Source organism: Euprymna scolopes, chromosome 6 (assembly GCF_053919585.1).
Source record: "Euprymna scolopes isolate OS-2025 chromosome 6, ASM5391958v1, whole genome shotgun sequence".
In the NCBI taxonomy this organism is placed as follows: Eukaryota; Metazoa; Mollusca; class Cephalopoda; order Sepiida; family Sepiolidae; genus Euprymna; species Euprymna scolopes.
The window spans coordinates 116,982,683-117,007,682 of NC_136487.1; the positions used below are offsets into that span (position 1 = coordinate 116,982,683).

Below are 25,000 nucleotides of genomic sequence, written 5' to 3' on the forward strand. Positions count from 1 at the left end.
AGAGTGCTGTAAAAGGAGGAATTAGCCTAAAAACAGAAATCAAAAATTTATGTCGCTTCCGTAGAAGAGCCGACCCCTACAAAAACGGACTCAAGACCTGGCGGTTCAGGGTCGAGGTCGGTGAGCCTAAATTACAGCAGTTGTTTCTGGGATAGGCGCTGTTATTGTTGAGAGTTGAAGCACCTGGAAAAGGAAGAACTCTGATTTCGTTGACTAAGTCATTCTTTTTTATAAGTTTGGTTAATTTGATATGGACTTTGTTAGTTTCTGGTTTTAAAACGATTTTTATTGATTGGGAAATATTATCCATAATAATATTCATTATCGAAGGAGAAGGGGCGTCACCTACAAGAACAGACACAAGACCCGACGGTCCCGGCTAGTAAGGGGTGGGGTTGGGATCGGTGGGTCTAAATGGCTAAAAGTCAGCCTCTCAGTATATGTAAATGGCATTTCTTCCTCCAATTCATTTCTTCTAAATTGCTCTCTCTCTCTCTCTCTCTCTCTCTCTCTCTCTCTCTCTCTCTCTCTCTCTTTCTCTCTCTCTGTTTCTATTTCTTGTTCTCGTATACATGCATCTGATTTCTGACTCTTTTGTTCTGATAAATAAACTCTTTAAAACCAAACCAGCATCTGCGTGATTCTCGATCAACAAGTGAGGAAGAAGATCCAACAGACGAAACCTGGGTAACAACAAAGATGCACGAGTGTATGATGTCATGCACCTACGATCGTAAAAGTATACAACAAAATCATATCCGAATTATTTCACTTTCTCATGATATTTCTTAATATTAGTATTTATATTTAAGTCTTTGGAGCATACAATCAAGGAGTTGACTTCAGGCATCACCAGACTTATCTATGATCTAAATAGTATCTGTCCCATACATACATACATACATGCATGCATAATGATTGCAGCATCTTCACAGACGATTGCCGTCTTAAGATTCATGTACAAAGTATCCTTTCATGTGTCCTCAGGTGACTTTGAAGGTCTGCATCTGACTTACAGGAACGATGACAGATATGACACACCAAGTTCAATGTCTTAACGGGGTTGATTGGATTCGGATGAGGAATATTGTCTTTGTGCACAACTATGTGCCCTCTCAGTCCAAATGTAGAGCTGCATACCTTACTGTATATTACACACACTGTGCTATGAGGTCTCTGTAAAACATTGAATGACGATGGTCTGTTAAAAAAAAAATACATACATACATACATACATACATGCATGATAACAGCAAATCCGTTCTCGAATATTGCATTACTTAATATAGGAAGACAGCTCAGCAGTGAGCCGCACGAATGTGGCTTTTAAGCCTGGCTAAACTCGGGCATTCTTTGGCAGAGCAGACATGAGCACCACTAGCAGCACGTGCTGGACGGTCACCTCTAAACCGCCTCTGTCCTGCATGTCTGTCTGCAGTTGACACAAACTGGTTCTGGCAACATAGGATTGTTTTATGGACGCTAATATCTGTATTAGCCTTCATTGAATGTTTGTTTGCCGTTTTAGGCTACAGCCAACCTTTTTGTTATCGAGATACACACTGATAGTAAAATGTGTATTCCATTGTATATCAAGTAATGCCTGTGCTTAAATCAAAAAGAAGAGCAAGTCAACATCATTGGATGCAGCAGCCGCCGCAGGTTTTATATCAGGGTTTTTCTACTCCAAGAAAGGTTGCCTTCACCACGGCTTACGGGAGCCTCTCCCTCTCTTGCCATTTGATCCATAACTGGGACTTAGGTTGTTGGGGACCAGAGCATATTCCACACACCAGTGGGGTTACCTCACCCTTAGCTTTTGATTAAAAAAACTTTGGCCCACAAGGCAGTGGAAAAGTCCAGTTATATAGCGCAGGACATTCGTCGTTCATCAGAGCCCCGTCTGCATGGCAGTGGTCATGACGTGCACGTGGGGTTGATCTGTCTAAGAGAAGCACAATATGATGCTAAGACATCAGTGTGCTTTTAACACACGTCCACACAAACCTTGACCACTGACTACCGGCAAGAATCTGGAAGAAACACAACTCGGTATTTAGTGGAAACAAAATATATTGAAAAAAAACATACATACGTACATACATACACACAGGCAACTGCCCTTTAAAGGAAGAAAGGTTTCCTATTTTTTGGCTTAAAAACTAAAACGGAGAAGATCTATGAAGACAGGAGTAGTATCATTAAAACGAGCGACCTTTTGTGCTCCAGAATTCATTTTTCTACATAGTCACCACCATTCTCAATGCACTTTTGCAAACCCGTTTTGATGCCTTGGTTGTAAAAATCCAGACTGCACTTTGTCACTTGCATCTCTGTCTTCACTTTGAAATCGACAAACCCATCTCTGTCTTAACTCTGAAATCGACGAACCCATCATACATCTCTGTCTTAACTCTGAAATTGACGAACCCATCTCTTAACTGCGCTGACATCAACTGCATCAGCTTCATAAACGTTCAACAGGTGCTGGTGATGAATGTTGATCAGTTCAATTTTTTCTGCATGGAGGAATTCAATGATGCATCTCTGCTTCTGATGCATGTCCATGACATGGGTTGCTTTCTTAGAGTCTCACGCCGTAAATATCTGCAACAGAGAAATGAAGCATTCAGGTCATTAATAGGTAACAATGCAATTTACAAGCACCTCTAATCTATTTAAACGGAATAAAAAATAGGAGGCATTACTTTTGGAACGCCCTTCATACAATAGATAGACAGAGAAACACTGAACAGATTAGTAACAATGGTTCTAACTGGTTAGAAATTGACTATTTAATAGGACGGCTCAAAAAGAATTTATTTACATTGAACTTGGAAACGACAAAGTCAGCCGGGAAGCAGCCCTGCAGTACTGTGTTTCGCAGGTGGGCAGTTATTAAAACTATCTTCTTTTCTCATACTTCACTCTATTAGAACTTATACTTGGGGCATACAATCAAGAAGTTGACCTTGTATATCATCGGGGCATCACCAGATCACTACCTGCAAGAGAGACTATGTGAAGGTTGCCAACATCCATAAGTATAAGTAATGCTATGAAACCGACTCAATTCAAACTTGGCACACACAGGTCATTAATTTGCATTGTTGTTGTTGCGGACTGGCAAGAATCTGAAAGAAACACAACTCGGTATTTAGTGGAAACGAAATATGTTGAAAAGAAAAACAAATACAGGTTGAAACGATAAACGTGTTGCCTTAAAGAAAACAACATTACAATTTTATTTTAAAACTTTTATTGAAAAAAAAAAATCAATTCAGAAAACTTGATTATGCAGTAAAGCTGATATCTATTCAATGTAGCCGCCTTCAGCATCAATCACCGCCTTGATACGGGTCTGGAACTGAGAGCATGACTTTTCCAAAAGCGCCGGTGGGAGCTTGGTGAATACTCAGCAGATAGCGGCGATCAGGTTGACTTTGGTCTTGTGGGAGGTCATGTTGGTGATGTTCTCGATGTATGATCAAACAAAGAAGTCCAGCAGGTTCAGGTCGGGGGAGGAGAGGGGGCCAATGAGAGAAGAGTACAAAGTCGTAGCATTCCTTCTGAAGCCAAGCCTGGGTCTCTTTGGACTTGTAGGCACGTTCCGAGTTCTTCTGCCACATCCAAGGTCTGCTAGCAGCCACCTGATTGCACCAGGGAATCATCACACTCTTCAGCACATCCAGGTACACTTTGGTCTTGATTTTCAAGCCGAATTCGAAGATGTGAAGTGGCATGATGTGACCCTCACTTGAAACCACACCAAAGACCATAACCGTGGCCGGAAACTTTGTTTTCATCTCCCTCGCCATCCTTGTTATTTGTGGCAATCTAGTGATGCGTTTTGAGGGTGCTGGCTATGGTGCCATTGTGATAACTTGGATCGATTGAGAACATGAGTTATACAGCAGTGAATCTCTGATCTCGTTCGTTGAACATTGTGCCATTTTTAGGCATGATAGAAGGCTCCCATCACTTTTGGTATTGTACACAACAGGGCAACTCATAGATGGTCTGCAACAAAGAGAGAAAACCGATTTTCATCAAACGGAAATGGAATCATGTTGTCTTTTTCTAGGGTGACAATTTTATTGTCCAACCCTTAATAAGAAATAAAGGGTGTGGTTATACGTCAGTCCGACTGCCAAGTGTGCATAACGTCCAGAGACATATTCTCCTGGTCTATATAAAAGCTCATTGTTTTAATAAAGTGGACACCACAATAGTTATTCACTTCACCGCCGCTACCATCTTCCCCCAAATGGTATTGATTGAAAGCTTCATGATATTTGATTTTATTATGATTCTGTGAAAATATAAAGAAACTCTGAAATTAAAAAAAAAAAAGAGACAAAAATAAATGCAAAATTAATTGAAAATATTGCTTTTTAGTTGGAATCATTTTACATATAGCTAGTTTTATAGTCTGTGACAAATTACATCTGAGACAATGTGTCATTGAATTCATAACGGAATTTAATTGTAATGTTTTGGAATTTTTGAGATGAGGATCAATATGTATTATTTGGATTGGTCGAACTATTGTTCTCATTTAAATTTTGACAACCAAGATGAAAACGGTAGTCTGGACAATCGGAATAATACATATTAATCGTCATCTCAAAAATTCAAAAACATTACATCAAATCAATATGAACTAGTGTTGGAATGATTAATCGGAATCAGGAATCGGAAATATCGAAACATTTGGGGGTATCAGAATTGGAAAAATTTGTGCCTAATTTCCAATGCCAAAAACGATTCTTTCAATTGTATTTTTTTTTTTTTATCTGATTTTGTTTAAAACAAAATCTTACACTGTTGGTAGTAATGTTAAAAAATAAATATTGATTGATTTTAAACAACCAGTAATACTAAAAGTCTATAGATCACCCCCACAAGTGTGTTGTTACGTTTGAGAAAATATCTGTACAGTTCACGCATGTCTTTTCAGTAATCCAAAAAAAAAAATAACAACTCTATAGATAAATATTTAGAGATTTATAAAGAATCGGAATTGATAATTGTGTCAGAATCGGGAATTTAGGTATACAGGGTGAACAGAAAGTCTTTGGACCATTTTTAGTTTTGAAATTAAATATTGTTAAAATCACTTTTTCTCTTTTCGAATAAAGTAAGTATTTAGTCTAACTATTGATCTAATTATTTTCAACAAAAATATTAAAATAATTTTGTTTAACCTTTCAGAAAAATGAGCAAACGAGAGGCCATAATTCAGCTTCATTGCGCGGGAAGGACAAACTCAGAGATTATTAAGCTCTTGAAAGTGGCTAAATCCACCATGTACCATGTTGTGAAAAGATTTAAGGAACTTGGTACATCTGAAGACCGTCCTAGGAGTGGAAGACCTCGCACTGCTCGAACAAAGAAGGTGATTAAAGCTGTCCGAGAGAGGGTAAGGAGGAACCCGAAGAGATCTGCAAGACAAATGGTTAAAGACATGAATGTGAGCGTGACCTCGATGAGAACCATTGTCAAAAACGATCTCCAGTTGTCCCCCTACAAGATGAGAAAGAGACAGTACCTCACACCTGCCCAAAAGCACAAGAGACTTGAAAGAGCAAAGCTTCTTCTTGGAGAACTGAAGGCTGGCACGGCAGAGCGAGAGATCGTTTTTTCTGATGAAAAGCTCTTCATAATTGAAGCGACTGTTAATAATCAGAACGACAGAGTTTACGCAAAATTTTCAGCAGACATTGATGACTCCGTGAGAATAGTTTTCTGCCGACAAAAGCCGTCTTCCCTCATGGTGTGGGCTGCAGTCTCCAAATCTTGGAAGTCGCCTCTGATTTTCGTGGAGCAGGGGGTTAAGTTCAACACAGATCGCTACATTAACGATATTTTGGTTCCGGCATTTGAAGAGATGAAGAAACACTTCTTAGACCAGCCTTTCATCTTCCAACAAGATGGAGCACCATCCCACACCTCCAGAAAAACTCAGGACTTTGCCACCGTCATTTTCCAAGATTCTGGAGTAAGGAGATGTGGCCTCCTGCATCGCCTAATTTGAATCCCATGGATTTTTCGGTGTGGTCTCTGTTGGAGGCAAAGGTATGTTCTGTTGCTCATCCAAGTGTTGATGCTTTGAAGACATCTCTTCTGAGTGAATGGGCTAAAATACCTCAGGAAACGCTGCGTGCCTCGGTTGGTAACTTCAGACAGAGAATTGAACGTCTAATCGAAAGGAAGGGACATCACATTGAAAATAAATAATTTGAATTTATTCTTGGTTTCCTAACTTATAATTTTCATTCATGTTTAATTTATATTTTTGTAATTTTCTATTAATAAACCACTTTTTAATTAGTCCAAGGACTTTCTGTTCACCCTGTAGAATCAGTAGTTGTATCAGAATTGGGAAAAATATTGGAATCACCCGATCACTAGTATGAATTCGAGTTAATATGAAAATCGAAACAACTCAACATTTCGTAAACATATCATACATTTTGAATTTTAACGACTTTCATTGGAAAATCAGAACCAAAAAATTCTTTCCACAATTCACCAATAAGAGCCATTGCGAAGATATACCTGAGAAAAATCGAAGGTCAAACCAGTCTAAACGCTGTGAGAATAAGAATCCAGATAAAATAATAGTCTGAATAATAAAAAATTTTGTTATTGAAATCGCTTGAGACAAGGTGTGAAACCACTTAATATAAGGAGCTACCAAGAATGAAAGATGATAATCGCAAAAAGAGGAGATACTTATTAACCTTAGTTTTGAAAAGGCCAAGGTTGTAGATAGGAGGAAAACAGTGAACAAGAAGGGAGTTCCACAAGCAGCTTATCCTGCCCAGATGTGGCAACATTACTTTATCCTTCGACGTACTTGGCTTTTATATAGATGCAATTCTCTATCTATATAAAAGCCAAAAACATCCAAGGATGGAGTACTGTTGCCACATCTGGGCAGGAGCTGCTAGAAGCAACTTATTCTGCTTTGACAAAGTTTAAAATAGACTTTGTAGTCTAGTTGGGAATGTCCTGTTCTCTTCCCTACAACCTCTTTTGCACAGAAGAGACGTTGCGAGCCTGTCTTTGTATTATCATTATTTCCATGGCAAGTGCTCGTCTGAGTTCCAATCTCTGGTCCCCTCTCACCAATCTTTCACGAAAAACACTCATCTAGTTGAAACCACTGTCAATAATTTTCCCCACTCTTTATCTGTGCTTAAACCAAAACGTAGATTCCATGAACAATGTTTCTTTCTTAGAATTGCACGCCTGTCGAACTCTCTTCCGTTTGCCTGTTTCCCAGCTGACTACAATTTGTTTGTCTTCAAGTCCAACATAAACAAATTCTTGATGAACCGTCTCTTTAAGTAATCCAACTTATTAAATTTCCATTACGAACGATTACTACAGTATTATCCCATTGGCTACTGTACACTCAATAACCCATATCCTCGAGTGGCCTCCAGGCCTTGATGTGGTGACCACCATGTAAAAAAAAACTTTGCAGTTCTTGGAAAGAAGCTACACCAGACAAGGCATAAAGCCACTTGATGTAAGAAGCTAATGAGAACAAAAAGATGATTATCGCAAAGATAGATTCCTATTGACCTTAGTCTTGAAAAGATCAAGTATATTGGTAGGAGGAAAACAGTCAGCAAGAAGAGAGTTCCACAACCTTGCAGTTCTTTGAAAGAAGCTACTGGAATAGGAAGTTGTATTGCAATGAGGTATTAAACTAGCGAATTGATGAAGACCACTAGACTATCAAGTCAAACGAGCTGGAACAAAGGAAGCAGGGAATAGAAGAACACACATTATAACAATATTTATGAAAATAACAGACTAGCAACATCATGTCTGTGAGAGAGAGGTTGAGAGAAGAAGAAAAATTGAAACCAGTCAATTTACAAATAATTTTCAACTAGCGGGACCTGTGGAAATTTCATAGGGGACTCCTTCATATATAATATATTGATGTTGGCATTCTGTAGATGTTCAGCGTACATGGAGATGGTTTGATATTATTGTAGCTTTTTTGTTAAAACTGCAAAAAGTATTTATCTAAGCTAGCACGAACGCCCGGCAAAGCCCGATCGTAAAAAAAACTCTTAAATATATTTTAATTCTTGTAGATTTCATATATATTATTATAGAGTTAATATTCTATCGGTTTTTATATATTATAAATTTTGATTTAAAAAAATATATATATATATATATATATCCATATGACTTGGGTGCATTAGCTTGAATCGAAACCGAGATAAAAACTTATGAAAAAAATATATGTATATATATAACTTGAGTTCCTTCAGCCATAATCGAAACTGAAACCAAAACTTATGAAGAATTCTTGATAAAATTATTTATAAAAAAAAAAAAAATACATTACTGGAGTGCCATCAAGTATAATCGAAACCAAAACCAAAACTTATGAAAAATTCTTAGTAAAATTATTTATGACAAGAAATGCAAGTACATAACAATTAAATGACCCGGATGTAAGCATAACACAGAAAATAACACACACTCTATCGTATTAATATATAGATTTTCAATCCTCGCCTAAACAATTCCAAAATATATCTAATGACTTTCTTAAAGCACAAATTTCTGTTTAATTTGTCAACAAATATGAAAATGAGTAAAACGAGGGCACCTATTCCAAGAATGCATCGTTTCAATGAGTTTGACGGTTTCATGTTTCTTAACGATAAAATTATCAAGACATTTTAGCTTATTTAGTTTTTCTAGATAAGATACTGAATGTTCATAGAGTTGTCAAATATTTGTTATTTAGTTCTTTCGCTCTTGGACAGGGTCCAAAAAACCGTCTCAAACGTAATAGGTCTCACATTATCAGTCAAAGTGAGTGCCCCATCCCTCCCCTAGGAAGTCTCAAAGATCCCCACCCTGCAAATTTTTCTTCCTCCCCCCCCCTCTAAATTTCATCCGTCTTGGAGAGAAAGAAATCAATCTTTAACATCCCCCACTCACCCACCAATTTTTCTTTTCTCTATTTTGTCCCATCTAGAGGGCAACCCCCCCCCACCTAGAGACTGTCCCGCAGGACCTCAGATTCCTTTGCAAACGGAAGTGAAACAGGCGGTCTATCAATTAGCCGGGGTTGGGAGGGTCTTATTAACCACTTTTTATTTTTTCTCCCCCCCCTGCCCTCGACACAAATGAATTATTGTATCATTTTTGTTATCTTTTTTGTTTTTACACATTAATAAAAAAAAAATGCTTTAAACGATTGGGTTCTAAGTAGGACGTCCCCCAGTGCGAAAGGGTGAATGCGGTATTATGGTGAAAAAGAATACTAGCAAAGAAAATTTCTTGTTTAGTTCTAGAATAACAAGGATAACTAACGGCCCCATTCTTACCCCCTTTTGAGTTGGCCTTGTGCCTAAATTTTTTGTTTATGTTGAACTTACATTGTATGTTTGGCCTGAATAAAAGATTAATTCTTATTTTTGTTCTTTTTCTCCGCATTAAAAAACGACCCTGGTATCTAACTTTGTCGCATGGGAAGACATTGTAAATAGGAACTCAGAGAACATACATGCTTCTGACTAACCCAACAACCAGCAAAATCTCACCCCTTCACTGTTAAGGTCGCTAAATGCTAAGAACCATTCTACTTAAATAGTTTCTTCGATTGGACTACTAGACTTTAGAATTTTCTTCGTGTTTCCTACTTCTCTGACTGTACTAATCTGTAGAAGTTTAAATGCACTATTAACAGACATCTTACTGCTCAACTCCCACCAGTCACCTGTTAGACACAATCCTACATAGTAGCTCCTTGCGTTTCAAGTGGCAGTATGCATTGTTTGGAATGAAAAAGAGTAAAGACAAAAACGTGTATAAAATTCGTTAACTTAAAAGAGGCCACCAGTTCCAAGAATGCATCGTTTCAATGAGGTTGACCGTTTCATGTTTCTTATCAAGATATTTTAGCTGATTTATTTTTTCTAGATAATATATTGAATATTCATTAAGCTTTCTTACTTAAATATCAGGCCAGTGTAAAAGTTTTTTGCTGATTTGTAGGAAGAGCATTTAAAACCATTGTAATTTATTTGATGCATTATTGTTTGTGAAACATAACACTTTTACTTTCAGATTACAAAAGCATCTTCTGCAAGATTGTTGATCCGGAAACGACCTTCAACATAAAGGGAGTTATCTCCCATCATGATAATGCTTGTCCTCACACAGCACTAGTGACTAGGGCTATGACAACAGCATATTCTTTTCATTGTTTTTACTCTCGAGTATATATCTGACACAGACACAATTAATCAACCGAGAACCACATTATTCTACATAAAAACATATAAGATATCAATGGATATATACATGAGAATCAAAACAAGGAAAAGAATATGCTGTTGTCATAGCCCTACTAATGACCAAGAATCTCCCAAGAGAATTTGGTTGGAAAATATTTTTCCATTCTGTATATTCTTTTGATCTAGTTCCTATCACTTATTTCAAGGATTACAAAACCATTTCGATGGCCTTCGATTAAAATCACAAGATGAGACTAAACAGGAGTTAGATTCATATTTCACATCCAAACTTTAAGAATTTTACAAGCGATACATTTATAAACTAGTTGACAGATAGAATCGTTATACCGGGTGGAATGATAAAATTGTCGCCCTATAAAAGACGACATGATTCCATTTCCGTTTGATTAAAATCGGTTTTCTCTTTTTTTTGTTTCAGACCATCTACTAGTTGGCCAGTTGTGTATAAATCCCAAGAGCGATAGGAGCCTTCTATTATGTCTAAAGTGACACAATATTCAACAAGCGAGATCAGAGATGCGCCAATGTACAACTCATGCTCTCTACTGATCCAAGTTATGACAACAGGACCATTGCCAGCACCCTCAAAATGCATCGCTGGATGTCCATGAATAACAGGGATGTGCCAGCATGATGAAAACGAAGTTTCCGGCCACAGTTATGGTCTTTGGTGTGGTTTCAAGTGAGGACAACATCATGCCACTTAATATCTTCGTCCTCGGCTTGAAAGTCAATACCGAAGTATACCTTTATGTGCTGAACAGTGCGGTGATCTCCTGGTGCAATCAGGTGGCTGCTGTCAGGCCCTGGGTGTGGTAGCAGGACTTGGCGCCAGTCCACAAGTGCAAAGAAACTCAGGTTTGGCTTCAGAAGGAATGCTACAATTTTGCACCCTTCTCTCACTGGTCCCCTCCTCCCCCGATCTAAACCCACTGGACTATTTCGTTTGGTCATACGTCGAGAACATCACCAACATGACCTCTCACAACACCAAAGTCAGTCTGATCGCCACTATCTGCTGAGTGGAAAAGACATGCTCCCATTTCCGAATGCATATCAAGGCAGTGATTGAGACTGAGTGGCTATATTGAATAGATGTCGGCTTTACTGCATAATCAAGTTACCTGAATTGATTTTTTTTTAATGAAAGTTTTAAAATAAAGCTATGGTGTTGTTTTCTTTAGGGCGACATTTTTATCGTTCCACCTTGTAAAAAGCAAAGGTCGTTATTGTTTTGAATAAAGATTTTTAAAACTACACAAATTTTCACGTAAAAGATAAAATTTTAAATCAGCAAAACTTTTACACTGGTTAGATACTTATTATTTAATCCTACCCCGGTAATGAATGAGGAAACCTAGATTACCGTTTTTTTTTTTTAAATTATTTTTATAATTTGTAAGTTATGACAAGTGAAGCATGCAGGGTCCCTCATAAGTGTACTGTGAAGGAGACATGGAAAAAAATTACTAAGTTCAGCATTTGCCCCCCCCCCCACCCTCATTTAGCCCCAAAAGTCCCCAGGGGACGTCAAATCCTGGTGAAAATATAGAAACGGTGCAGTTTTAGGCCTTAACCCCACTACCACCATTTAGCCCCAAAAATCCCTCAAAGCCTAAAAATATTTAAATTTGAGTTCAGCACCATGCAAAACTGCTAAATAGACATACACAGAAAATTTTGGACAAATATGGTAAAATAGTACCAAAAATGGAGTGATTTTATTAGCCCTAAAAATCCCCAGGGGCACATCCAATGATTATTGTGAAGTATAGACAAACAAAATTCTATAGAAATCAGTTAGTTACAACTTTTCAGAAAATTTTCTAAAAATCTAAGGCATCAATTTTTTTTTAATAAGCACAAAAGTGTCTATTTTAGCCATTTTAACCTGAAAGGTACGCCGGGGGGGGGGCAACCAGAGTTACTTTTTTACTTATATCATATTGTGCAAAATTTCAAAAAATTCCAAGGCGTAGTTATTGAGAAAAGTGTGGACAGACGAATGGACGAGGGTGAATTTACAGGTCCACCCTTCTTTTGTTAGGGGACCGAAAATGTAGTAAGAGAAGTAGGTCATTTCATTCGCTACTACACCGAGATGTGGGGGAGGGTACCACTTCTTTTTCTGAATTACTCCACTTACCCTTAATCCTCATGTTATAATGCTCATTTTTAATGTGTGTTTGGTATGATTCAACTAGGTTTGAACTCTAGTCTCCTGATCCGCTAGTGAATAATTGTACCATTACGATAAATGTGCCGGTTATAAATAAAATGATCTTATTGCTTTTTTAATGTATGAACTATATGAATGCAGACATCCACAGTATTATTGTAAAATCCCTAATATAAAATTAATCCCATCATCGACTCGTGACACCATCATTAGAAGATTGCCCTTCAGCACCAATAGACTCCCTCTATCCGGTTTGGTTTTTCAACAGAAACCCCTCCCTTTTACCTATATGTATTTTTTTTCACCACGTCTGAGGAACTCCATCGGCTTTTTCTCTGAGTGTCATCTTTAAAATGGGTTTTTTATAGTTTGGATTTACCTTTCTTCTTATATATCTTAAGCACCTTTTTGTTTTCTTTTTTATTTTATTTTTGGGATACTATGTCTGTTTTTTTTTTTTTTAATTAACAGTTGATTGTCTCTGAAGAGCAGCCAGATATATTTAAGGCAATAGTTTTTGTTATGGGTTGCGAAATGCATGTAAGATGGTAAAAAGAAGAAAATGAAAAAATAACAAAAATATTACTGTGGACCGATTCTTTTCTTTGGTCATTGAGATGCAACCAACCTATCATCATTGAAATAGTCCACATGGATCTTATTTTTCTTAATGGCATAATGCCAAGAGGGAAGAAAAAGAAAAAATTGTTTCTATCCTGATGAGGACGCTATGATGTCAAAAAATTTGATTTATAAGCAAATAAATGTATTTTATTTTTTATATATCTGCATTGAATTGGCTTTTTAAACTTACAATTTTAATTTAAACGGAAACAATGTTTTTGGAGAGAAAACGAAAACCTTCATAAGGTATATAATGCACATCCACGCAGATCTCCTGAATTGGATATTTAAAACTGCACAGATCTTATTTTTCTTAGTGACATCATGCCATGAGAGAAATGGAAAAAACTGTTTCTATCGTGACGATGGCGCTATGGCGTCGAAAAGATATTTGTTTTTTTTTTTTAAATATTTGCACTAAATTGGCATCTTAAGTTTACATTTTCAATTGAAATTTAAACAACGCTTTTATCACGGAGAGAAAAGATCGTTATCGTTATATATATATATATATATATATATATATACTCCTATAAGTTTTCTTTTTTGTGTATTGATATTTATATTAAAACCCCCTTTTTCTATTTATTTAAAAAGAAAATATAACTTTGTTATATATGGATCACGGAATTACATTCATCTGCAAAAGAGCTAGCTAATTTGCATATTCTTTTAAACATTCATTTTAATTAATTCCTATTAGATTTTTTTTAGGTTTCTTATGGGATGATCATCTTTAGTTAACTATTATGTGTAATTATACTCATGCAAATATTCCACATGATTTATACTTGCGTAATATTTGCGTAAAATGCTTGTAGAAAACACAAACCTCTTTCTATATATATTTATTAATTTATATATATATATATATATATATATATATATATATATATATATATATATATATATATATGAGAGAGAGAGAGAGAAAGTTGAAGTTATGAAGAGTTTATTTTAATTTTCGTATGAGAACATAAAAGTGGTGCAAAACTGTTCTGTTCAAGGAATTAGTTTTACTTGTCCTGAGATGGGTATTATTTTAGTTCTCCATAAATGTCTGCAATCTTTCATAATTTTTTTTTATCTTCTGAAACCTCCTGGCTTCAAACACTTATCTTCTTTGGCTATCGTTTTTTTTTTTTTTTTTTTTTTTTCAATTTTTCTCCATCCATTTATTCGCTGACGCCAGCAGACAACGCAAATCAGCAATTCAGAAAAGTGTTCAACAACACCTAACAAAACAAAAAAAAAATGCAACAATTATTTAAATAAATTGATATAAGCTGTCAAATATTATCTTTTCATATCCATCACTGTTTATATGCAAACAATTTTTTTTAAATGCTAAAATCAAATAGAATTGCTTTAGATGTGAAATCTATTCACCAGTTTTGATGATAAAATAATCCTCCAAACGCATAAAAGACCACAATTTATAAAAATCGGACTTTTTAGTTGTGGAAGACCCGACTATAGGGACAGACAATGAAAATGAAATTTATTTGTCTATCTCTGCTCTATCGTTATTTTGATAGCCAGTACTCACCTATGGTCCTCCTGCTGACAACAATTAAATGCGAGTTCCATGAACAAAGTTTCTTTCCTGGAACTGCCCACCTGTGGAGCCCTATAATGTAGAACGTTATGTAACATGTGGCTGCAGCCGAGATTGAACTCACTACACGAGTTTGTAGTGTAAATCAAATCTTGTCGGTAGCTGAATACTTGATGCTCGCAGGACTATCGAGGGTATTTTTTATCGTGACGCCATCATTAGATGGGTTGCCTACCATGGCTTAAGAGAGGCCCAGCTACCCTCGAAAGAATGATAAACTGCGTCAGTTTCCCAACCTGGTATTTTACTTCACGGTAAATACAGTGCCTTGCCTTCCAAATGGTAACCCATTTGGTACTGGCCAGACTCAACGTTGCTTAACTTCAGTGATCTGGCAAGAACCGGTTTGTCAACATTATTGAGCCCTATACGGTGTAGCTTCTTTCTAGTTAACTACAACATGTACGTTTTCAAGTCCTATGTAAACAAGTTTTTGTTGTGCCGTCCTCTTAAATAATCAAATTCTGCCCAATTTTCACCGCTAACCATCAATATGGTGTTGTTTCACTAATCACCTGATATCATTAGCCTAGTAGTGACGTAAAAAAAAAATTAAAAAAATAAATATAATCAAATATCTCTGATTGAAAAAATATCTACCAAAAATCAGAGAATTGTCTGATCTTATTGTATTAACTATTGTGACCTTACAGAGACGAAAAGAAATAAGACAAGAAGGTAGTTAACAAGAATGTGTATTTATAAAAAGTACAGAAATAATGGATTGGCAGAGGCCGTTTCTAGATTGATCATAACGATTCTCTTTCTTTCACTACCATTATTAGTATTCATGCTGTCAGGAAGAGTCCATATAGCGATGCAGTAAGAGTAGATCAAAACAATAACTTAGAGAACAATACCCTAACCTCACACACTCTATAATAGATCAATGTGCATTTATAAATATCAACCAGACTCACTCCCACCACCAGCATGTGCTTAGTAGTGCTTAACATATCTAGTAACAAAATTCTGTTATAATTGATAGAATGGCTCAACAAAGAAAATATTAATAACTAGCTGTATCCGCCCGGGCACGCGTTGCCGTGATTAGATTGATTTGTATCGCTCAGACACACGTACAAAAAGACACGCACACACACACACACACATGCACACAAACACACATATACATGAATATGCACACAAATACACATACACAGGCACATGCACACACACGATCAAACACACACACACATACACACATGCACATGTAAACACACACACACACACACGACCAAACACATGCATGTACACACATGTACACACGTATGCACACATGCAAACACACACGGACACACACACACGCACAAACGCATGCATACATGCAATCACACACACGCACACACAAATAAACACATGCACATGCGCACACATGCATACAAACACACACACAAACACATGCACACATAGACACATACACACGAATGCACATACACACACACACATGCAATGCAAATATGCACACATACACACACACAATGCAAATGGTCAGGAATAGACAGTTTAAAGGCTTCAAAATCACACATAGAAGATTTTGAAGTATATAAACTGTTAATTTCTAGTTATGATTAAATGTTAAAGCCAACAATGTAGTTCACTGTGTAAGGTTTTGGTAAAATCCAGGTCTAGGTTTCATTATTCGCTTAATCTTTTTTTTTTTTTTAGCTCATAAAAAATAATTAATGATCGTACTTAAAAATAAAGATTTATCTAGCTTAAAAAAAAAATGAAATAATGTCTTATCAGCATGTGCTTATGCGCCGAAAAACAGTATTTAATAATAATGTATGATCTATATAAACACAAAAAAATTAGCACGGTAGCATAACTGTATAAGAACAATTAACGTCTACAGTATATTTAATGTAAAAAATAAAAGAATTTCTGGTTTATGAACATGTTTTGATGTTGGTTATTATGCTTGTATTTGGTTTATTTTATTTAAAACGATTGCCTCTTGTAGAGAGTGACGCCATATTTGTAAATTTCTGGAGCATTCGTTTTTGTAATAAAATTTAGATTCTGAAATGAACGAATCGTCAGCTCTCAGCCAATGAGATTTGGCAGAATGTGAGAAGGGAGAGTTTATTATTTTTGAATTGGAAAATGGAAAGATCATGGTATATCTATGAGCATATGATTCAGTTCATAAGGGTGAAATCCCATATCTGTTGAAAGTGCAGAAATGCTCCTGGTTATGAGACGGGGCGGTAGGTGGACTTGTCATCTAGAGAAAAAAATAGGAACTACTTCCTCTAAACATGGTTACGATTGTGATGGTGTTGCTCCTAGGATGAAATGTAGGATTTTATTATAACGACTAAATGTGTCTAAAAAGGCCTTGTAAAGTTATATAAGATAGTGACTAATAGTCTAGACATAATAAATTTGGTTATGGCATCTGTTGTTGCAACCCTACTGTACTTTGGTCCAAAGGGGAATTTCTGCAATCAAAATATTATCACAATATTATATAGGAGATAATCGGCGAAAGGTAGTTATACCATAAACAATTATAATGGTTGTGATCGAAAAAACATAAGACAACAAGAGTATGTATTCATAAAAAGTACTGAAGTGATGGGTTGTCAGAGACTGCTTCTGGATTATGTTACAGATTACATAGTGGTAATATATTTTTAAAGTATGATATAATAGTCTTTTGAAGTTTCCCTAAGAATATTCAAAATTTTAACTTCTGGAACAGTGACATGCAATATGGTTTCCATTCTGCTAGATTTACAGCTGATGTGCTAACTGTAATATCTCTCGATATGAGCCTCGTTTCTAGGGCAATTTCTCTTGACATATCAAAGGCTTTCGATAGGGTGTGGTATAAAGGCCTACAGCAAAAGATCTCCAGCTATGGAATAGCTGGAAATGTCTTCTCAATTATTAAATTATTGCTCTCTGATAGCTTTATAAAAGTAGTGGTTGATAGGCAAAAAAGTCAGAAGCTCACAGTATTAATGCTGGCGGCCGTCAAGGTTCAATCCTGGGTCCAACTCTCTTCCTTATCTTCATCTATAGCAACACAACAAGGGTCGGAAATGGTCAAGATCTCTATAATTCTCTCTTCTTTGAATCTTGGGCATGTGGTGCAATGGGGAAAAGTGTCTGGTTAATTTTAATGCATCGAAAACGAAACTTCCATCAATGCTCTGGCCTACACCTGGCCCCTATTGAAATGAATGGCTCTTGCCTTGAGGACTCTTCATGATTAGACAAGCTTCTTGGTTTGACATTTACTCCTGTTCTGAAGAACATATACATCAAATCTGTTGCCAAGGTTGCTGGAAAAATGGTTGGATCATTCTACCACTCCAGTAGATATCTCACTGCCGATGCATAAGAGCCAAGTACATCTTAGGATGGAGTACTGTTGCCACATCTAGGCAGAAGCTGCTCAGAGCACCCTATCCTGCCTTCATAGAGTTCAAAACCGACTTTTTAATCTCGTAGGCGATACCCTTTTCTTTTCTCTGCAAACTCTTTCCTACAGAAGATACGTTGCGAGCCTGTCTCTGCTCTATTTTCATGCCAAGTGTTCAACTGCCCTCCAATCTATGGTTCCCCCCTCGCCAATCTTTAACAAAAAACACTCGTTCAGCCCAAATCATTATCAATTAATTTCCCCACTCACTACCAATGCCTAAACCTAAACGTAAATTCCATCAATAAGGTTTCTTTCCTGGCACTGCTTGTCTGTGAAACTCTGTTCTGGTGGCCTGCTTTCCAGCTGATTACAATATTGTCGTTCTTCAAGTCCAAAGTAAAGAAGTTCTTATTAAACCGTCCTTGTAAGTAATCTGATTATATCAAATTTCCACCACAAATGATTATTGCACAACTGTGGTAATCCCTTTGTAAAAGAAAACATCATCATCATCATCATTATCATCATCATCAATAAGAATTTGTTGAGATTTTACTAGGATTAATAGATTAGTTTACATAATGCTACATGTAGACATTGTCTAGAGATCATAACTGGATTTGGATTGCTGTTGTGAAATAATCACTGGGAAATAATATCGCATAATGCCTTCTAATTTGGTGCTTTGACCAGGATAAATCACAACTATTTGTATATTGATAGCAATTTCAATTAACTAATAGTATTTGCTTATCTTCTTGTCTGGAGATATTTGAGCTTGCATTGGCTTAATTCAGTGGTTGACTGATATGTGTCGTGATTTGAACTAAAAGGATTATGGAATTTGTAATTGCTTTTTCAGAAGTGCACAATGCTATATAAAAGAAGAAAAGCATTCGGACTGGATGTTGAGAGCAGGGGTAAGAGGAGAGAGTATTATTTTATATCTTTCAGAAACCAAGACGAAAATATATCCTATTAATACTGTGTGTAGAGAAGAAAAACAAGGATAATAAAAGAAAAACAGACAAAATAATATTTTATACAAGAAAGGATTACATTATGACCTGAGTCATTGAAGAGCTGAGAGAGAGAGAGAGAGAGAGAGAGAGAGAGAGAGAGAGAGAGAGAGAGAGAGAGAGAGAGAGAGAGAGAGAGAGAGATAGATTCTCGGTTTAGAGATAAAAAGACATGTTATTGGCACTAAAAATGTGTAATTAGTTTAGCTTCTGTCTGAAAGTAATTATTCCAGCAAAAAAAAAAAAAAAAAGGATTGTAGCAATTGAGACAATCTATATAAATAAAACAGTAGATATATGTAAGTGTGCGTCTCTGTGTAAAAATACTTAAATGTATTAAAATTTGTTTTTTTGTGAAAATAATAAGTTTTTTGGATTTTTTTTAGGATGCTACCATTTAGTGTTGAAAAAGCTTCAAGTAGAACTTGCTCCCATACTTACAAAACTGTTTAAGGGTTGTCTCAAGGAGAATTGCTTCCCAACACCCTGGAAAACCTCATCAGTATGCCCTGTATTTAAGAATTCAGTTGCCAGGTCATCTCCCTCTCAGTACAGACCAATAAGTCTCCTGTGTGTCATGAGTAAGTTGCTGGAATCTATATTAAATAAAGAAGTAGTCAACCACCTCAGCAGAAATAACCTTCTTAGTGACATGCAATATGGTTTCCATTCTACTAGATCTACAGCAGATGTGCTAACGGTTATATCTCATGAGATTAGTGAATCTCTCGACAAAGGCTTCCTTTCTAGGGCAATTGTTCTTGACATATCAAAGGCCTTCAATAAAATATGGCATAAAGGCCTACTTCACAAGATTTCCAGCTACGGTATAACTGGAAATTTTTTTCTCAATTATTAAATCATTTCTCTCTGATAGGCTCATAAGAGTTGTGGTTGATGAGCAGAAATCAGAAGCCCTCAGTCTTAATGCTGGTGTCCCTCAAGGGTCCATCCTGGGCCCGACTCTCTTCCTGATGTACATTAATGATCTCCCAAAACACATACTTAAATCATTCATTGACATCTCTGCTGATGACACGACCATCTATGGCAACACATCAAAGACCGCAAATGACTAATACTATCCATCTGCTGTATCTATGATTTTTACTTTGTCTTATAAACGCAGATGGTTTCCCCTTTTCTCTCCATATATTTGACTTTTCTTCACGTATTACGTCTTTCTGATGTTCTTCTAATATTACTTTATTATGCAACATGTCTCACTTTTGTTTATTTTTCCACACTTACATGGAATGGCATACACACAGTTCTTAGTCATGATTATCTCTGTAGGTGGCTTGACTTGCACAAGATGCTTTCAGAGAGTTGAGTCGCTTCTGAATACTGTCCTGATTTCATATGAATTATTGGTTAGTAACGGCAGAATTCCCCTAAACTTACTCCAACTATTTTTAACTCTTGCAATCACGCATGCTATTTCAAACGTAGGTGTGACAAACCGAGAGGCGAACGTACTAAGTAGATATGACTGGACCCACCTGCAAATGGAAACGCAAAAGAGAAATAAAGAAATCCGAATCTAATATGAATTAATTACATATGAATCAAGAACATGGCGGCGATGGAACAAAGAACCAATTTTTTTCTCAATTTATAATTGATCAGTTGAAATATTCGCATTGAAAAAAATCCTTTAGAAATAAATCAAAAGACATAATTCTATGAAAGAAGAGATATGAACAAAATGATGCAGTCGGTAATTCTCCATGGTAACCGTTTCTTTGAATTTTATTTATCTTTTAATATTGCAACCCCCCCCCCCAAAAAAAAAACATTCAAAATCATTGAGATGAGTATTATTTATTAATTTTATTTATTGCGGACTATCATCCTCATCTTTTTTAGTTGTTGTTTTACAACGTTTCGGACAACTATTCCTCTGGCCTTTGTCACGTGGTGAAACGACAACAACTATGGAAGGTAGTAATTGCTGAGAATGCAGTTAGGAGATTCGAAGTTCCTATCCCGTCACGGTTACCACCTGACGAAGGCCAGAGAAATAATTGGCGAAAACAGCGTGAAACAACAACTAAAAAAGATGAGGATAATAGTGTTACGTTGTCGTATCATAAAATGAGCGTTTGTTGTATTGTCTATTTATAAAGGATTGATTATTTGATTATCTTATCAGTGTTAATGTCGTTGTGTGTGTGTGTGATCGTCTAGTGGTCTTTCTATTACATATGTTCATATGCTGATACGTGTGAATATGTGTGTGACATGTCATGTGTCTTCAACATACCTTCTGCCATTTCCATCTGGAAATTCTCGTCTGGGAGGGAGACTGGTACCTGTTTTTTGGGGACGAAGATTTATTTCACTCCAAGACAAGTTTGTTCGCAGAAGATTGGAAAGTGAATTTGGCCTGTGTTGTGTTTTTCTCCTAGGTCTTATTTCTACCACGTCAGCGTTCGTTCCTCAAGCGAAGGGGAGGAGACAACAGTGAAGCCGTCCACTCTCTTCCAAGTCCCAACCAAATCTCCTCGATTCAGCTAACCTGATCACATGACTCACACGCAATCCAATCAGCTGATCTTAACTTCCGGTCAACGTGTCTACACTGTAATTCACACTCTCCCTCCTCTCTCTCTCTCTCTCTCTTTCTCTCTCTCTCTCTCTCTCTCTCTATATATATATATATATATATATATATCCATTCTCTCACAATAGTTCGCAATAAATAAATTAATAAAAACAGATTTGTCAGATATTTTGTTTCTGAATTTTTGAGATGAGGATAGATAATTTGTATTCAGACTACTGTTCTCATCTTGGGTTTTATTTTTACAACGTTCCTCGAGTTCGACAGAATGAGTTTTGAGATCTACAAGATACATCTGATGAAGGCCAAAGGTTACATCGGCCAAAGCATTTGTGAAAATAACACTCAAGATGAGAACAGTAGTCAGAATAAATAATACAGATTTGTAGAATCATTTTTTTTTTTTATTTCTTCATTTTTTTTTTTTTTCGCAATGTTTAGTTGCCTATTCATTTTGATTTACATTTTTTTCAAAGAAATCAAAATTCTTTACAGTCGTTGTCTTTGCTGCTTGCAGAGGTGAAGATGAATTGTTGGCCACAAGCTGCAAAGCTGACTACTAAACTTAGATTTGAGCCACAGGCGAATCAAATTATTCAGAACATCCTCAAAACAGTTGAGAAAGCAAGCCATTCAATGCGGTTAGAAAAACATTATGAATCTTGGATAAAGAGTTAAATCTACATCAACTAACAAATAGATTTAATAGCAGGGACCTCACATCATTGCAGAGGTGGGGAGTTGTGTGCATGTTTCCGTGGTGCGAAGATGTGACACATCGATGTCGATGCCTCCATTCAGTCTTGAAAGATAAAGGATACCCCCTATAGAGGCAGCTGCACATGTAATTCTGAGGCAAAGGTTGCCAATCCCCAACCACACCTTTTCTTAATCAGCACTACTTGAGTCTAGTTGCAAGTAAAAGTCCAAGACGACTGGAAACAATGCTGAGATAAGCAGAGAGTACATACAGTACCTGGAAGTCCTAAATGGTCACCCCTCTGGTACTGGCCAGGCTCATCGTTGCTTAACTTCGGTGATCTCACGGGAACCAGTGTGTCAGATGTGACTATGCTGTACATAGATTATATTATCTTGTTAAATGTGACACAAGGGTCAGAAAAAGTGGAATGTAAAAAGCCAGCACCCCTTAGGAGGAGCACTCTGGCCTGCAAAAAAATGCATAGGTAACCCCGTCGGCATTCTTCGGTAGGAGCGCCTCAGCTGGTTAGCAATAAACTAACTCTTTATCAAAGAAAGAAAATAAAGCCTGACAGGATGGATCTCCTAGAACTGAACAGGACTAGCAACATACTGCAATCAAAAGAGAAACAACCATTACAAGAATGGTCTAGACTCTGTCGATTTTCGTACTGAGGTAAAAACTTCAGTGGCGCCAAGGCATGAAGTAAATCTTGAAACAGAACGCATTCTTTCCTGATCACTCCAATTATGCCGTTAGTTTTTCTTTTTTTTTTTTTTTTACAAAGGAGTCATCACAAATCAAGGCCTGGTGGCCACTTGAGGATAAGGATTAATGAGATGAGACAACAGCGTAATGACTGGTAGTGGTGGAAATTGAGTAGAATTTGATTATTTAAGAACTTGTTTACATTGGACTTGAAAACAACCATGCTGTAGTTAGCTGAAAAGTAAATCCACGGCACAGAGTTCCACAGGCAGGCAGTTACTAGAATGCAGGAGTATCAGTCAAATAAACAGTACTCCGGTCCTTCAACTCTTACACATCTTAACCATATTAGAATAGAAATTAGTAACATTAGGTTAATTTAAACAACTTCCCAGCCCACTACAATATGATCGTCTTCAAGTCTAATGTAAACAAATACCTGTTGATCCTCATTCTGGGATAATCAATTCCTATTAAAAGAAATATTGTGTCTATGCAAGATTTTTGTTCCAATCCTACCATAGTGGTACTCAACATCCAACTTTTACCGTTATCGTTGAGTGACTCACAGACCTTAACAAGCAGTGATTTTTTTTTTTTCGAGAATAGGGGTTAATGGGTATACATTAGTCAATGTGATTATAGCGTAGTAAACATAAGTAGTGGAAATTTTGTAAATTGGATTACTTAGGGGGACGGTTCATCAAGAACTTGTTTGCATTGGACTTGAAGACAATCAAATTGTAGTCAGCTGGAAAGCAGGCAAACGGAAGAGAGTTCCACAGGCGTGCAGTTCTAAGAAAGAAGCTTTGTTCATGGAATCTACATTTAGGTTTAGGTACAGATAAAGAGTGTGGGAAATTATTGGTAGTGGTTTTGACTAGACAAGTATTTTTCGTGAAAGTTTGGCGAGGGGGGGGACCATAGATTGAAGCACAGACGAGCACTTGCCTTGAAAATAATGATAAAGCAGAGGAAAAGAAATCCCACCACCAGTTCAATTAACACCATGGAAAGATGTAGCTGAACAGAATCCCCCTCCTGATGATTCCAAATTATACTGTTAGTTACCTTCTTTTTTTTTTAATTGTCTTTCTTTGAAGATTGTAACGTTTGGGTATGGGGCAACCAAACCAGCTGCCAACATTGCCCTGCTTTTTATTGAAACCAACCGAGAGCTCTTCTTAGTATCCTTGTTGTTCCTTAAAGAGCAATTGTCTGGATCTCTTTTGCACTTGGTTCACCAGGAATATTAGTCAGGTAGGACTTCAGGTTCTTCTTCATAAGCCCTATGGCACCTATGATAACTGGTATGATTGATATCTCTTTAAGATTCCAATTTCTTTTCATATCATACATAAGACCTTGATATTTGGTCTGTTTCTCCCTTTCAGCACTGTTCAGATCTCCATAATTAGGGACACTCACTTCAACCAAGGTTGCAACTCTCTCTGACTTATTCCATATAACAATGTCACGTTTGACAGTAGGTGGCCGTAGGGATTACATGGTTTTAATGTATGGTATATAAGTCATTTCCAAATATGCAAGAGTATGTGATGATTGCACTCTCACAAACTGAACTTTTTGCTTTAATAAAATTGTGTAACCACTTCTCTTGTTGTTGTGTGTGTGTGTTTTCAGCCTCTATACGAGATATATTTTTATTTAATAATTTGTCATTTATAATTTATTACTGTATTGCAGTAAAGTTATTTTACTTTTATTGGTTCCCCCGATAAAAGGGGGTTGGACCTGTAAATTCACCCTTGTCCGTTCATCTCTTTGTCTGTTTGTCCATTCGTCTGTCTGCACTTTTCTCAATAACTACGCCTTGGAATATTTTGAAATTTTGCACAAACATTAAACACGATATGAGTAAAAAAGTAACAGAACA

The 25,000-nt window shown here is 36.6% G+C and overlaps 1 protein-coding gene across 1 annotated transcript in view; it reads left to right on the forward strand.

The window, feature by feature from the left end:
• Positions 1-25,000, forward strand: part of LOC145277906 (NCK-interacting protein with SH3 domain-like) — a 421,186-nt gene that overhangs the window by 110,795 nt on the left and 285,391 nt on the right. The gene's annotated exons all lie outside the window — the stretch shown is intronic.